General features: G+C 39.7%; 1 pseudogene; it reads left to right on the forward strand.

Moving 5' to 3' along the window:
• Positions 1 to 9,339: 9,339 nt before the first annotated feature.
• The window catches only part of LOC131277709 (protein arginine N-methyltransferase 2-like), a 67,453-nt pseudogene continuing 61,894 nt past the window's right edge, over positions 9,340 to 14,898 (forward strand).

Consider the following 14,898-nt stretch of genomic DNA (forward strand, 5'->3'; position numbering starts at 1 on the left):
GGGTTATGTCATTGGGCCCCACATGGCAGAGGAAGGAGTTGGAGTTTTTGGATACTGGAACCCCAGAAAGTAAATACAGGAGAAGAACAAAGAGGAATAGAGATGGCTCCATAGATATGGTAGAAGCCCTGGGAAGAGAGAGAGCCTGAGAGTTTACAGCTGACCTTGTGGAGAGAAGAGAGCAGCTGAGCCCAGACAGGAATGAGCCCTGGGAGAGAGATGAGACTTATCCCAGCCTACAGCCAATATTGGAAGAAGTGGGGACCACAGAGCCTTAAGAGGAAGAGGAAGGCTGAAACCTCACAGACATAGGCAGCCATCTTGCTCCAACATGTGGCAACAGACTTTGGTGAAGGAATTAATTTACACTTTACGGACTGGTAACTGTAAGCTTCTACCCCAAATAAATACCCTTTATAAAAGCCAACAGATTTGTGGTATTTTGCATCTGCACCCCTTTTGCTGACTAGTACATAGGCATACAAAAGCAGACTCAAAATGATTGAAGAAAGAATAAGTGATACATAAGGGAGAACAGCTGAAATAGAAGAGAGAACAGAAAGAGAAAAGAATCGAAAAAAAATTCAAACAGGGGCTCGGGGAGATGAATGATAACATGAAATGCAAGAACATATATGTCATGGCAGTTCCAGAAGGAGAACGGAAGGGAAAAGGGACCAAAAGAGTATTGGAGGAAATAAAGGCTTAAATTTTCCCAACTCTCATGAAAGAAATGAACTTACATACCCAAGAAGCGCAGCATACCCCAATCAGAATAAATGCAAAATAGACCTACTCCAAGACGCATACTACTCAGAACGTCAAATGTCAAAGAAAAAGAGAAAATTCTCAGAGCAGCAAGGGAGAAGCAAACAATCACATACAAGGGATGCCCAGCAAGATTTAGTGTAGATATCTCTTCAGAACCATGGAGGTGAGAAAACAGTGGTATGATAAAATTAGGATACTGAAAGAGAAAAACTGCCAGCCAAGAATCCTCTATCCAGCAAAATTGTCCTTCAAATATGAAGGTGAGTTTAAAATATTCACAAACTGAAACTAAGAGCATTTGTAATAAAGAAATCCACATTTCCAGGAGATATGAAAAGATGCCTTATAGCCTGAAAGAAAAAGACAGGAGAGAGAGAGGCTTGGAGAAGACTATAGCAAAAGAATAGCAGAAAGTACAGTAAAACCAAAAGAGTAAAATGACAGATAAAAATAAGATTTGATATATGAAAATCAAAGGATAAAATGGTGGAACTAAATAATGCATTTACAGTAATATCATTGAATGTGAATCATCTAAACTCCCCATTCAAAAGATAATAGGCTGACAGAATGGATAGAAAATATGAGATATCCATATGCTGTTTATAAGAAACTCACCTTAGACCCAGGGATACAAACCAGCTGAAAGTGAAAGGTTGGAAAAAGACATGCCACACAAATAGTAACCAAAAAAGAGCAGAGGTAGCTATACTAATATAGGACAAAATAGACTTTAAATGAAAAAGGTTACAAGAGATACAGAAGACCTTTATATATTAATAAGAGAGAGAATCCACCAGGAAGAAATAACAGTCATAAACATCTATGCACCCAATCAGGGTGTCCCAAAATACATGAGGTAAATTCTGGCAAAAACTGGAGAAACAGACATCTCTGCAATAATAGTTGGAAACTTCAACACACCACTCACACATTACATAGAATGACTAGACAGAAGATCAACAAGGAAACAGAGAACTCGAACAATAATAAATGGTTAGACCTAACAGACACATACAGAATGTTGCATCCAAACTCAGTGGGATATACATTCTTCTCAAGTGCCCATAGAGCTTTCTCCAGGATAGGCCATATGTTAGGTCACAAGGTAGATCTAATAAATATTAAAAGATTTAAATTATGCAAAGCACCTTCTCCGATAATAATGGAATGAAACTGGGAATCAATAATAGACAGGAAAAAGGTAAATTCTTAAATGTGTGGAGGCTAAACAACACACCTCGAAAAAAAATCAGTGGGTCAAAGAAGAAATTGCAAGTTAAGAGAGTAAATATATTGAGACAAATGGAAACAAGAATACAACATATCAAAACTTATGGGATACAGCAAAGGCAGTCCTGAGAGGGAAATTTATAGCTTTAAATGCCTATATTAAAATATTAAAAAAGAAGAAATAGCTAAAACCAAAGACCTAACTAACTAAACAGCTGGAGAAACTAGAAAAACAACAGCATACCATTCCCAAAGCCAGGAGAAAAAAATAATAATAAAGGTTAAGAACAGAAGTAAATGAAATTGAGAAAAAAAGTCAAGAAAGCCAACAAAACCAAAAGCTGGTTCTTTGAGAAGATAAATAAAATTGATAAACCCCTAGCTAGATTAAGAAAAAAAAAAAAGAGAGAGAAGATGAAAATAAATACAATCAGAAATGAAAGGAGGGAAGTTACAACTGACCCCACAGAAATAAAAAGGATCATAATAGGATACTATGAGAAACTGTATACCAACAAAGTAGTCTACCTAGACGAAATGGCCAAATTCCTAGAAATGCACAAACAACTGATACTAACACTACAAGAAATATAAGAACTTAACAAAGCAATCACATTTAAAGAGATTGAAGCATTCATCGAAAATCTCCCAACAAAGAAAAAGTCCAGGATCAGATAGCTTCACAGGTGATTCTACCAAGCATGTCCAGAAGCATTAACACCAATCCTGTTTAAACTCTTCCAAAAAGTTGAAAGGAGGGAAAAATTACCCAACATATTTTATGAAGCCAACATCACTCTAATACAAAGCCAGATAAAGACACTGCAAGAAAGGAAAATTACAGACCAATCTCTCTAGTGAACATACATGAAAAATTCTCAGCAAAATACTTGCAAATCAAATCAAACCACATATCAAAAGACTTAAACACTACAACCAAGTGGGATTTATTCCTAATATGCAAGGTGGTTCAATATAAGAAAATCAATTAACATAATATACCACACTAACAAATTGAAGGAAAAAACCCCATGGTCACCTTGATTGATGCAGAAAAGGCATTCAACAAAATCCAGTACCCTTTCTTGATAAAAACACTTTGAAAGATAGGAATAGAAGGAAAATTCCTCAATATCATAAAAGGTATATATGAAAAACCCACAGCCAACATTATAATCAATGGGGAAAGGATGAAAGTTTTCCCTCTAAGATTGGGAATAAGGCAAAGATGCCCACTGTCACCATCATTATTTAACACTGTTCTAGAAGTTCTAGCTAAAGCAATTAGACAAGAAAAAAAGAAAGAAAACTCATCCAAATAGGAAAAGAGGAAGTAAAACTCTATTTGCAGAATGCATGATCTGATATTTAGAAAATTCTGAAATGCCTGTGACAAAACTACTTGAGTTAAAAAAAAAAAAACTAGTTCAGGAAAGTGGGAGGATACAAGATCAACACATAAAAATCAGTAATGTTTCTCTACTCTAGTATTGAACAATCTGAGGATGAAATCAGGGGAAAATTCCATTTATAATAGCAACAAAAGACTCAAATACCTACAAATCAATTTAACCGAATAAATACAGGACCTATATGCAGAAAATTACCAAAAAATGCTGAAAGAAATCACCGAAGACCTAAACAAATGGAAAGACATTCCGTGTTCATGGACTGGAAGACTAAATATCATGAAGGTGTCCACCCTGCCCAACTGATTATAGATTCAATGCAATACCAATAAAAATTCCAAAAGCCTACCTTACAGAAATAGAAAAGGCAATTAACAAATTCATTTGGAAGGGAAAGTACACCTGAATAGTCAAAATCATTCTAAAAATGAAGAGCAATGTGGGAGGAATTTCACTGCCTGAACTTGAAACACATTACAAAGCTACAATGATCAAAACAGCATGGCATTGGCATAAAGATTGACACATTGATGAATGGAATATAATTAAAAGTCTGGAAATAAATCCTCACTTCTATAGCCAACTGGTTTTTGATAAAAGAACCAAATTCATGTTATTGGGACAAAACAGTCTCTTCAACAAATGGTGCTGGGAGAACTGGATATACATAACCAAAAGAGTGAAAGAGAACCCCTATTTCACTCCCCCTACAAAAATCAACTCAAAATGGATCAAAGACGTAAATATAAAAGCCAGGACATAAATACTAGAAGAAAATGTAGGGAAACATCTTAAAGACCTCATGATAGGTCATGGTTTCTTGGATCTTATGCCCTAAGCATGTGCAACAGAAGAAAAAATAAATGGGACCGCCTCAAAATTAAACACTTCTGCACCACAAAGGACTTTGCCAAAAGGATGATAAGACAGCAGACTCAATGGGAGAAATATTTGGAAATCACATTACTGATAAGGGTTTAATAGCAATGATATATAAAAAGGTACTACAGCTCAACAATAAAAAGGACCCAATTAAAAAATGGGCAAAAGACAAATGTCCACTATGGATGTGGTAACAATCAGATGATATTATCTATAACAAATGTTCCACCACAGTGTGGTATGTTGATAGAGGGGTGTTGTTTGAGAATTCTGCACATGTGCATGATTGTTTTATAAGTTTACAACTTCTGTCATAAAAAATATACTTGAAAATATTAATAGGGTAGGTTGGGGAAAAAACACACCAAATGTAAGATAAGGACTATAATTAGTAGTAAGATTTTGATAATATTCTTTCATAATTTGTAACAAACATCTCACGACAACCCAAGGTGTTGGTGGAGAGTTGATGTATGGGACCCCTGTATGATGATATGCATATTTGCTTTGTAAGTTCACAACTTTTACTATACTTATTGTTTATGTGTATTCACATATAAATAAATGATATAAAGATAATAATAATAGGGTTGGTTGGGGGAAAATACTTTGGTTAGTAGTAATATTTTGACAAAGCTCTTTAATCATTAGTTAAAAAGTTTTAACAACAATGCAAGGTATTGAAGGTAGGGTGAGTTATGAGAGTCCTGTATGATGCTATATATGTTTGTTTTGTAAGTTCACAACTATTAACTATACACTTATTGTTCATTTATGTTTATGTATGAGTGATATACATCAATAAATTAAATAAATTTTAAAAATGGGCAAAAGACTTGAACAGACATTTGTCCAAAGAAGAAATACAAATGGTGAAAAAACACATGAAAAAATGTTCAACATCACTAATGATTAGGGAAATGCAAATCAAAGCTACAATGAGGCATCATTTCACACCTGTCAGAATGGCCACTATTAAAAAGAAGGAACTATAAGTGTTAGAGAGGCTATGAAGAGATAGGAACACTTATTCACTATTGGTGGGAATATAGAATGGCACACCCACTGTGGAGGACTGTTTGGCTGTTCCTAAGAAGTTGAATATAAATTTGCTATGTGACCCTGCAATACCACTACTGGGTGTATACTGCTAGTTACCCTCATGTGATATATGCACATGGGTTAAATTGTATATGTAAGACCATCTTTCTTTGAAACTGAAGAAATGTATGTTTATACTACAAGATGTTAATATCGGACAAAAAATTATGCTAGGTGAAAGAAACCAGACACAAAGTACTATATATATTGTATGATTCCATCTTATAAAATATAGATATAAATCGATTTATAAAGATGAAATTAGATTAAGGGTTATGTAGGGTTGGGGAAGGCCTGCTAAGGGGTGTGGAATTTTTCTTTTTGGAGTAATGAAATTTTTCTAAATTTTTTTGTGGTGATGTATGCACCGCATTGTGATTATACTAAAAGCCATTGATCATACACTTTGGATAGATTGTATTGTATGTGTATTAGTCAGCCAAAGGGGTGCTGATGCAAAATACCAGAAATCTACTGCCTGTTATAAAGGGTATTTATTTGGGGTAGGAGCTTACAGATACCAGGCCATAAAGCATACGTTACTTCCCTCACCAAAGTCCATTTTCACGTGTTGGAGCAAGATGGCTGCCGATGTCTGCAAGGGTTCAGGCTTCCTGGGTTCCTCCCTTCCTGGGTCTTGCTTCTTCCTGGGCTCAGGGTTCCTCTCTTCCCAGGGCTTGTTTCTTTTTCCTCTATGTGCTTACTTCTCTGGGCTCCAGCTTAAGACTTCAACATCAAACTCCAACATCAAAAATCCTCAACTTCGTCCTTTACCATGTGTTTTATCTGTGAGTCCCCACCCACCAAGGGACTTAAGGCCCTAATGACGTGGCTCAAAGCCCTAATCATAACTTAATCATGCCCAGGCACAGATCAGATTACAAACATAATCCAATATCTATTTTGAAATTCATAACCTTATCAAACTGCTACAGTATGTAAATATATCTCAATCAAACTACTTAATAAACAAATAAATAAATTGTGCAAGAATAGCCAGAAATAGCAGCTCTGTAGAGCAGGGGAAGAATAGAGAGATTGAGAAGTGAAGAATTTTCCTGTGTGTCTGTTTTTAGTTTATTATTACTGAAATAATGAAAATGTTTTAATAATGATTCAAGTGACGAATGAACAACTATGTGATTATACCAAATACCATTGATTGTACACTTTGGATGAATTGTATGCTTTGTTAATATGTATCAATAAAATTGACTTGTTTAAAAAAATTATAGTTGGGTTTAATTACACCATCTTGCTACTTGTTTTCCATTTGTCCTATCCATTCTGTTTCTTGAGTTTTCCTTTACTGCCTTTTGTATTAATCCAAGAGGTTTTATTATTTCAGTCTATTTTGTTTGTAGTTTTTTGCCACTGCATTTTTATTGTTACCTTGGAGATTTCAGTATGCTCCCTTGGCCTATTTGCTTCTCCCTGATGCAAGTACAACACTTTTACTGTGTCCTAATAAGGGTACAGCACCTTACAATAGTTTAACTCATTTACTCCCCTCTTGCCCTTTGCACTGCTGTTGTCAAGGCAAGACCTCTACATGCTGTACAGCCCACAAGTCATTATTATTGCTGCTTTAAGCAAAAACTTTAAAACCATTTATCCATTTGCTTATGCATTCTAGTACTCTTTCCTTCCTGCAATTTTGTCCTTCCATTGGAGATTATTTTACTTCAGGTGAAAGGACTTTTCAGCTATTCTTAAGTGCCATTTGCTGGTGTCAGATTCTCTGACTTATCTGAAAATGAATTTACTTTGCCTTCATTTGTGGTGGATACTTTTATTCAGTTTAGATTTATAGAAGGGTAGTTTTTTTTAATGCTTCAAAGGTATAATTTAATTATCTTCTGGTTTACATAACTGCTGCCAAACCAGACAGTGGTCTTGCTGCTTTTGAAAAGTGATGTATCCCAATGATAAAAAAAAAAAAAAGTTAAAAAAAGATAAAAAAACAAAAGAAAAAGGTAAAAAAAAAGTAAAAAAATGAGGAAAAACAAAAGTAAACAACAAAAAAGATAAAAAATAAAAACAAAATAAGTTAAAAAATAAAAGTAATGTATCCTTTACTTTTGACTGCTTTTACAATATTCTCATTGACTTTTTAATTTTAAGCAGGCAAAGATGAATTTATTCGTACCTTCCCTTCCAGGGAAGAGAGGGTAGAACTCAACTTCATTGAAACAAAGGGCAGCAAGCGTTTTGTTTGTTTGTTTTAATTAGAGAAGTTGTAGGTTTACAGAAAAATCATGTATAAAACAGAGTTCCCATATTAACATCTTGCGTTAGCAGTGGATTTGTTACAATTACCAAAAGAACATTTTAGTTTTACTATGATGTGACTATGTGTGGTTTTCTTTGTATAAATTCTTAGATTTTACTGAGCTTAGAAAAATTCTCATCTATTTTCTCTTCAGCTATTCCTTGTACTCCAATCACTCTTTCTCTTTTCACATCTCCAATAACTCATACATTAAGCTTTCTGATTATTTCTTACATAATCTCTTACACTATTCATTTTACTGTTCCTTTTATCTCAGTGCTACAGGTCAGATACGAGCCTACCTCGTTTTATTGCATTTTTTTGTGCTTTACAGATATTGCATTTATTACAAATTGAAGGTTTGTAGCAACCCTTAGTCAAGCAAGTCTATCAGTGCCATTTTTCCAATAGTGTCTCCTTATCTCATGTCTCATTTTAATTATGTCTATATATACAGATATATATGTAGACATAAATGCTATTGCACTTAAAATACTACAGTACAGTATAAACGTAATTTTCACATGCACTGGGAAATCAAAAAATTTGTGACTCACTGAGATATTCACTTTATTGTAGTGGTCTGGAACAGAACCCACAGCATCTCCGAGGTGTGCCTGTAAATAAATTCTTCACGTTTGGGGTTCATTGCTCCTCCTGCCAGGTCTAGCCTGCTGTTAAAGTCATCCAATGTGTTTGTCCTTTTAGACATTGTATTACTTTTCAGTCGTAGATTGTTCACTTGATTAAAAAATATATATCCCAACATTCTATGTAAATTTTCCATTTTATCCTTTTTGTCCAACTTTTCCTTAAAGATTCTAACTTGTCAGTTTTCCTAATTTTAAGGTCCTTGTCGCTAACTTCTGTTGTTCCTCTCTATTGTGGCTCACATTTTCTGCCTCTTACAGGTGTAGCAATGTTTCAAATGGTATCTTCTCCAGTGAGGCCGCCCCCTTGGGGCACTGAGGGGCTCCTGGGGACTCAGCCCACGGGGGACTCAGCCCACGTGCGGCCAGAGCCTGGTCAGTCTTCCAAGACTCAAGGGCAGACGACTTCTGCCTCGTGGACGTCTCGGCCTAGCTCCTTGGCTTCCCACCCGACCCCCTGGACACCTGGCAGAGCCTGAGGGTGGACCCGCTGCGAGTCCTCTCTGGAGTGGGCCGGGGTCCCTCTGCCTTGCGCTCTGCCCAGGTTGTGGCCTCGCCCTCGGAGGCGCTTCTCCTTCCCGACCCACGTGCCAGCCCCCGCCTCCTCGTCCCGCAGCAGAGATCCCTGCTCAGCCCCGCGGAAGCGTCTCCGCCGCGGTCGAGGCAGCTCTTTTTGTTGCCCTTTGGGGACCTCAGGACGCCCCCTTCCACACCATAACGGGCGCGGACGTGGCCTTCTTTATTTTAATCTCAAACTTCCCCTTGGCTGAACACACGTAGCCACTTTACTTCCGATGGCCAGGCGGAGAGAAAGGCGCGCGGGCGGCCTAAAGGACAGCAAGAGGCTCCCCGATGCCCCCGCCCCATTTATACTCCCCGCGATCCCCACCACGCCCGTTCGGGACCCCACGAGCGCGCCCGAGACCGCGGAGGTGGGCGGGGCCGAGGGCCGAGGGGGCGGGACTCGAGGAGTGCGCCAGCGCCGCGACGTCTCCGCGACGGACTGCATGTACTGCGCCTGCGCAGGCGGAGGGCGGGGCCGCGGCTCGGGTCTACCCCGTACTCCTTCCTACCCGGCGGTGTGACTCAGAGGAGCAACCCGGCGAGGTAGGTCTCCCTGTCGGGCGAACGGGGCGGCGGGGCCCGCGAGAGGCCGACATGCCAGGGCAGGGTTTTCGCCCTGAGGTCCTCGCGTGCCTCAGGGAGCGGGCCGGGCGCCAGGAGGCGGAAGACCGACGCTCTACCCCGCCGCGGCCCCGGTGTCCAGGCCTCTCTTCCGGCCACGCCCCATTCGAGCTGCGCCCCAATCTTCCAGGCCACGCCCACTCCCTGCAGCCACGCCTTCCCTCCTCGGGCCACGCCCACTCCCCGCAGCCACGCCCTCCCTGTCGCCCGCCTACTTTTTCCTCCCCCCTTGCCCTACTCCTCTGGCCACTCGCCCCCCACCCTCCCTCCCCCTTCACCCCCCCTCCCCGTTTCCGCCGCGCCCTTCTCCCCCTCCCCCTCCTTGGGGCTCGGCACCCCGCACCCCGGGCCGGGTGGAGGCGGGCTCTGCGGAGGCGCTGCTCCTCGTGCGTCCCGCGCGCCGCGCCTGCCTCGGGGCTCCGAAACTTCCCCTGGTTTGCTTCGTCTGTGAGTCGATTCAGTGACCGACCTTCCGGGATCAAGTCTCTTCCGATGTTCTCTTCTTGCCGGCCCCCTCCGTATTTACCCGCCTAGAGTTCCCTCTCCCCGCCCCCCCCCCCCCCCCGACCCCTAAGACCGAGCTCGCATTTTATCATTTCTCTGGTTTCCTTGGTTGTTTTTCCCTCTAGACTCTTAGAATTCAAAGGAATAAATAACCTTGTGGCCTCTCTGGAATTTTCTTGTCATGTTGTTTAACTTTTTGTAAGTTTATCTTATGACCCCAGGTAGGTTATGAGCAGTCTGTGTTCAGTGAGAATCTTGGTACAGAAACAAGCAGTTCCAGAAATTTCAGTGGCTGAAAACAATAGAGATATGTTTCTGTGCCAGTTGGGATGGGCTGATTATCCTGCAGAGAACAAGCCTAAATCGCTGAGATGTGGCCTCAAAAAACAGAGGTTTCTTTCACTCTAATCGGGTTAAGCTGCAGGAACAAACAGCCTGCACCTTGACACCTTGAGCTCAGTTTCCCTTGGGCTCCATGTCTGGGCTGGCAAGCGCTCTGCGTGGGGTCCATCTCCATGGAAACCACCCACTGACTTTGTAAAGTTTCCCCTGTGTCTCTTGTGCTTCTGTCCACATTTCATTGGACAGGGCAAGTCCCCAGACCTTGCCGACCTTGGAACATGCCCAGAAGGTGAGGAGAGCAGAGTATTTGTACCTTGTGGGTCCCAGCCCAGAAAAACTTCTTAATTACCTTGATCAAATTTGATGATGGGCAGTTCCACTGGTAACTTTTAAGCCTTTTTTGCAGTGTTCAAAGGAAATCTTTGGTAGAATCCCTGTATACGAAGCAGGTAAAGTCTTGGCCTTGTCACTGCTTCACAACCACTGGCTCTTGGAACAGAGACTGAGAAAACCAGCCTCCAAGCCAGAGGGGCCTGGCCTTCAGGAGGGGCTGGGCCTCCTGCTTGACCCTGCTCGGGTTTGAGTTTGCTCATTGCCTGGTGGGGTCCCAGCCCTGCTTCTCATGCCTGCCTCACCATACGGTTACCTCGTCTTTGCTAATCCTCGGCCACGTTGGAAGAAAATCACAATGGCTCAGCCTGAACCACGTTCAGTTTATGGTCACCACGTTTCAACAGAATTGAGGAAAAGAAATAAAACAAGGACCTTAAAGATTCATTTAAAAAATACCACTGAAAGGTGTTTATATGAATGATAGAATGTTGTCCCAATGAAAAATGCAGTGTGTATAAGTTAATACGGACGTTTAATTGCAAATGTCACAAAAATAAGTATTAGGTCTTAATTTGGAAGCAAAGCACCCATTTTAAACACAATTGCTGTGCAATTGAAAAAACCCCACATTCATCTCAAGACCAAGTTCTGATTACATTATCACTGGAAAAATAAGACTTGAGAATAGGAAGGAAAGCCTCTGGAAAATGACCAATGGTTACCCATTAGTAGAAAGATTTATTGCTCTAGATTGGGAAATTAAATTTGAATTAAAACTTTTAGAGTTCCAAGAAAAGAATTGACATCTATTGTTTTAAATCAACACGGAGATCTTATAGAAACTAACAGTTTTCAGCAAGAGGATAAGATTAACAGTCTTGTGAAGAAGATACACATTATTTGCAGTTCATAATTTTTAGTTTTAATTGTTTCTGTAAAGAGTTGTGATTATAAATTTCATTTTTACATCATTCTTCACACACTTGTATTTTGTTTCTTTTGGTAGAGGGCCTTTATCATGGACTTAGAGTTAAATGAATTTAATTATTAAGCAGGGTAACAAGCTCTTTCTCTTTTTATAGTAGAGGGGAGAATGAAGCTCTAAAGGCGGCAGCTATGAGGAGAGCCTTACAAAACTATGGCAAATCCAGGCGATGGCACCACAAAGGACCCACAGGTAAATTCAGTTCTCGTGGCTCGAGTGTGTGAATAAAGTGAACATCGCTACTGAGCAAGGGTGTGCCAGACATTGGAAGGTGGTTCACAGAATGGTGAGGCAGAGGAATTGCAGTGTTGGTTAGGGTTGCACATGAAATTCAGAGTTGGAGTTGTAGACAATGTCCTGGAAGTCTTTAGGATACCCCAAAACATCAAAGTCATCTGGGGTTCCATTTATGGGGCCTGCGCTGGTAAAGCAGTTTCTTATCCATTTAACAAAGTCCTTGTCATACAATACATCATACAGTTCATCCAAAGTGTACAATCAGTGGTATTTGGTATAATCACATAGTTGTGCATTCGTCACTTGAATCATTATTAAAGTGTTTTCATTATTTCAATAATAATAATAAAAAAGCAGACAAAATTCCTCACCTCTAAACCTCTCTGCTCCCCCTGCTATACATAACTGCTATTTCTGGCTATTCTTACACAACTATTTATTTGTTTATTAAGCAGTTTGATTGAGATATAGTCATATACCATATAATCTATCCAAAGTATATAATCAATGGCTTTTTTAGTGGATAAAAAGTACTTTATTGTAAAATTGTAAAATAAATAGAAAAATAGACTGAAAGAAGTTACAAATTTTAAACGTGAGTGCAAGGCTGGGTTAGATTTAACATAATTATAAAAATAGATGGCATAGCAATAAATACTTGTAAATAAAAATTCTAATATAGTAGAAATTAATTATAACATAACTAATTTTTATACTGTAGTTTTAACTATTGGACATAATCTCTAAGAATGAATAAATTATTAGTTTATTTTTTAGTTATTTAATTTCCATTTAGGCCATAATTCTTTCTAGATAATCAAATTCCTTTTAGGAATTCTTAGCATCTTATTAGAATGAATATTACGGAAGATAACAATTTTCCAACTCATAATTTTATGAGGTAGAAGAGCTAAAAATCTTGTTTAGTAGTAATAATGCTAAATCATTATTGATCCAGATTATTTTAAAGAGTATGAATAAAAAAGGGTAAAGAAAATGTAGTATCCAAAAGTATATCTCTTTTGCAGCCCTCATCAATTAAAAGCAAGTGTGTGTTTTGTATGAAAAAAAATGCAGAATACTGTCACAGGAACAATTTGCCAGTTGCACTGAGTAATTATTGTCCATATACTGTAATGTTATTTTACATTTATCTGGTCTACTGCAGCTCTTTTTTGGTTACTATTTGCATGGAATGCCTTTTTCTAACCTTTCACTTTTTTGTTTTAAAGATTTATTTTTTATTTATTTCTCTCCCCTTCCCCTGCCCTCCCGTTGTCTGTTCTCTGTGTCCACTTGCTGCATGCTCTTCTGTGTCCACTTGCATTTTTGTCAGTGGCCTCGGGGTGTCATCTTGCTGCATCAGCTTTCTGTGTGTGTGGTGCCACTCCTGGGCAGGCTGTGCTCTCACTGCAGGGTGCACTCCTTGCATGTGGGGCTTCCCTATGTGGGGGACACCCCTTGCCTGGCATGGCACTCCTTGCATGCATCAGCACTGCTCATGGGCCAGCTCACCACATGGGTCAGGAGGCCCTGGGTTTGAACCTTGGACCTCCCACATGGTAGGCAGATGCTCCATCAGTTGAGCCAAATCCACTTCCCATCCAGCCTTTCACTTTTAATCTGATTGTGTCCTTATGTCTGAGGTAGATCTCTTGTAGACAACATGTAGATGACTGTAGCAAAAATAGGTATTGGATTATGTTTGTAAACTGGTCTATTCCTTTGGGTGGATTAGATTGTATTAGAGTCAGAGGTTCCACTTTCACTTGATTAGATTAAGATTCGGGTTTTGATTTGGCCACGTCAGTAGGATGTTGAGTCCCTGCCCCCTGGTGGGCAAGGACTCAGAGAAAATGACAGCAGAGGAGAGAGTTTGGGTTTTGATGCTGGAGCCCTGGGAAATAAATACGTAGGAGAAGAACACAGAGGAATAAAGACAACTCCATAGACAAAGTGGAGGCCCCAGGAAGAGAATGAGCCTGATAGCCTACAGCTACAGCTGAACCTAGGTGAGAAACAAGCCCCAGGAGAGAGACAAGACTTATCCCAGCCTACAACTGATATTGGAAGAAGCTGAGTCTTCAGAGGTAGAAGAAGGCTGAACCATCACAAACATCGCCTGCCATCTTGCTCAACATGTGGCACATGACTGGGTGAGAAAGTACCTCTTATGGTAGTTTGAGATGGACTCTAGGGCCTGGTAACTGTAAGCTTCTACCCCAAATAAATACCCTTTATAAAACCAGCAGGTTTCTGGTACTTTGCATCAGCACCCCTTTGACTGACTAATACAATGGCTCATATATTTTTATCCATTCTATCAGTCTTTTGATTGGGGAGTTCAATCCATTAACATTCAGTGTTATTACTGTAAAGGCATTACTTATTTCATCCATTTTGTCCTTTGGCTCTATGTTGTCATTTCATTGTATTGTCTGTCTGCTTATCCTTTAGTTTACCCTTCCTAATCTTCATTTCTAAACTCCTCTTCAAATCTCTCACCCTTATTTTTTCCTTTCAGGCTGCAGCACCCCCTTTAGTATGTCTTGCAAATCTGGTCTTTTGGTTACATATTCTCTCATTTTTTATCTGTGAAGACTTTGCACTCACCTTTATTTTTGAAGGACAGCTTTGCCAGGTACAGAATTCTTGGCTGGCAGTTTTTCTCTTTTAGTACCTTAAATACATCATGCCACTTTCTTCATACCTCTGGTTTCTGATGAGAAGTCTGCACTTAATCTTATCAAATTTCCCTTGTACATGATGCTTTGCTTTTCTCTTGCTGCTTTCAGACTCCTCTTTATCTCTGATGTTTGTCGTTCTGAATAGTAGGTGTCTGGGGGTAGATCTGTTTGGATTTATTTGGTTTGGGGTGCGTTGTCCTTCTTGGATATTGATATTTATGTCCTTCCTAAGGGTTGGGAAGTTTTCAGTTATTATTTCCTCAAATATTCTTTCTTCCCCTTTTCCATTTTCTTCTCCTTCTGGGAC

The sequence above is a fragment of the Dasypus novemcinctus genome, unplaced genomic scaffold, assembly GCF_030445035.2.
Source record: "Dasypus novemcinctus isolate mDasNov1 unplaced genomic scaffold, mDasNov1.1.hap2 scaffold_320, whole genome shotgun sequence".
NCBI classification, from domain to species: domain Eukaryota; kingdom Metazoa; phylum Chordata; class Mammalia; order Cingulata; family Dasypodidae; genus Dasypus; species Dasypus novemcinctus.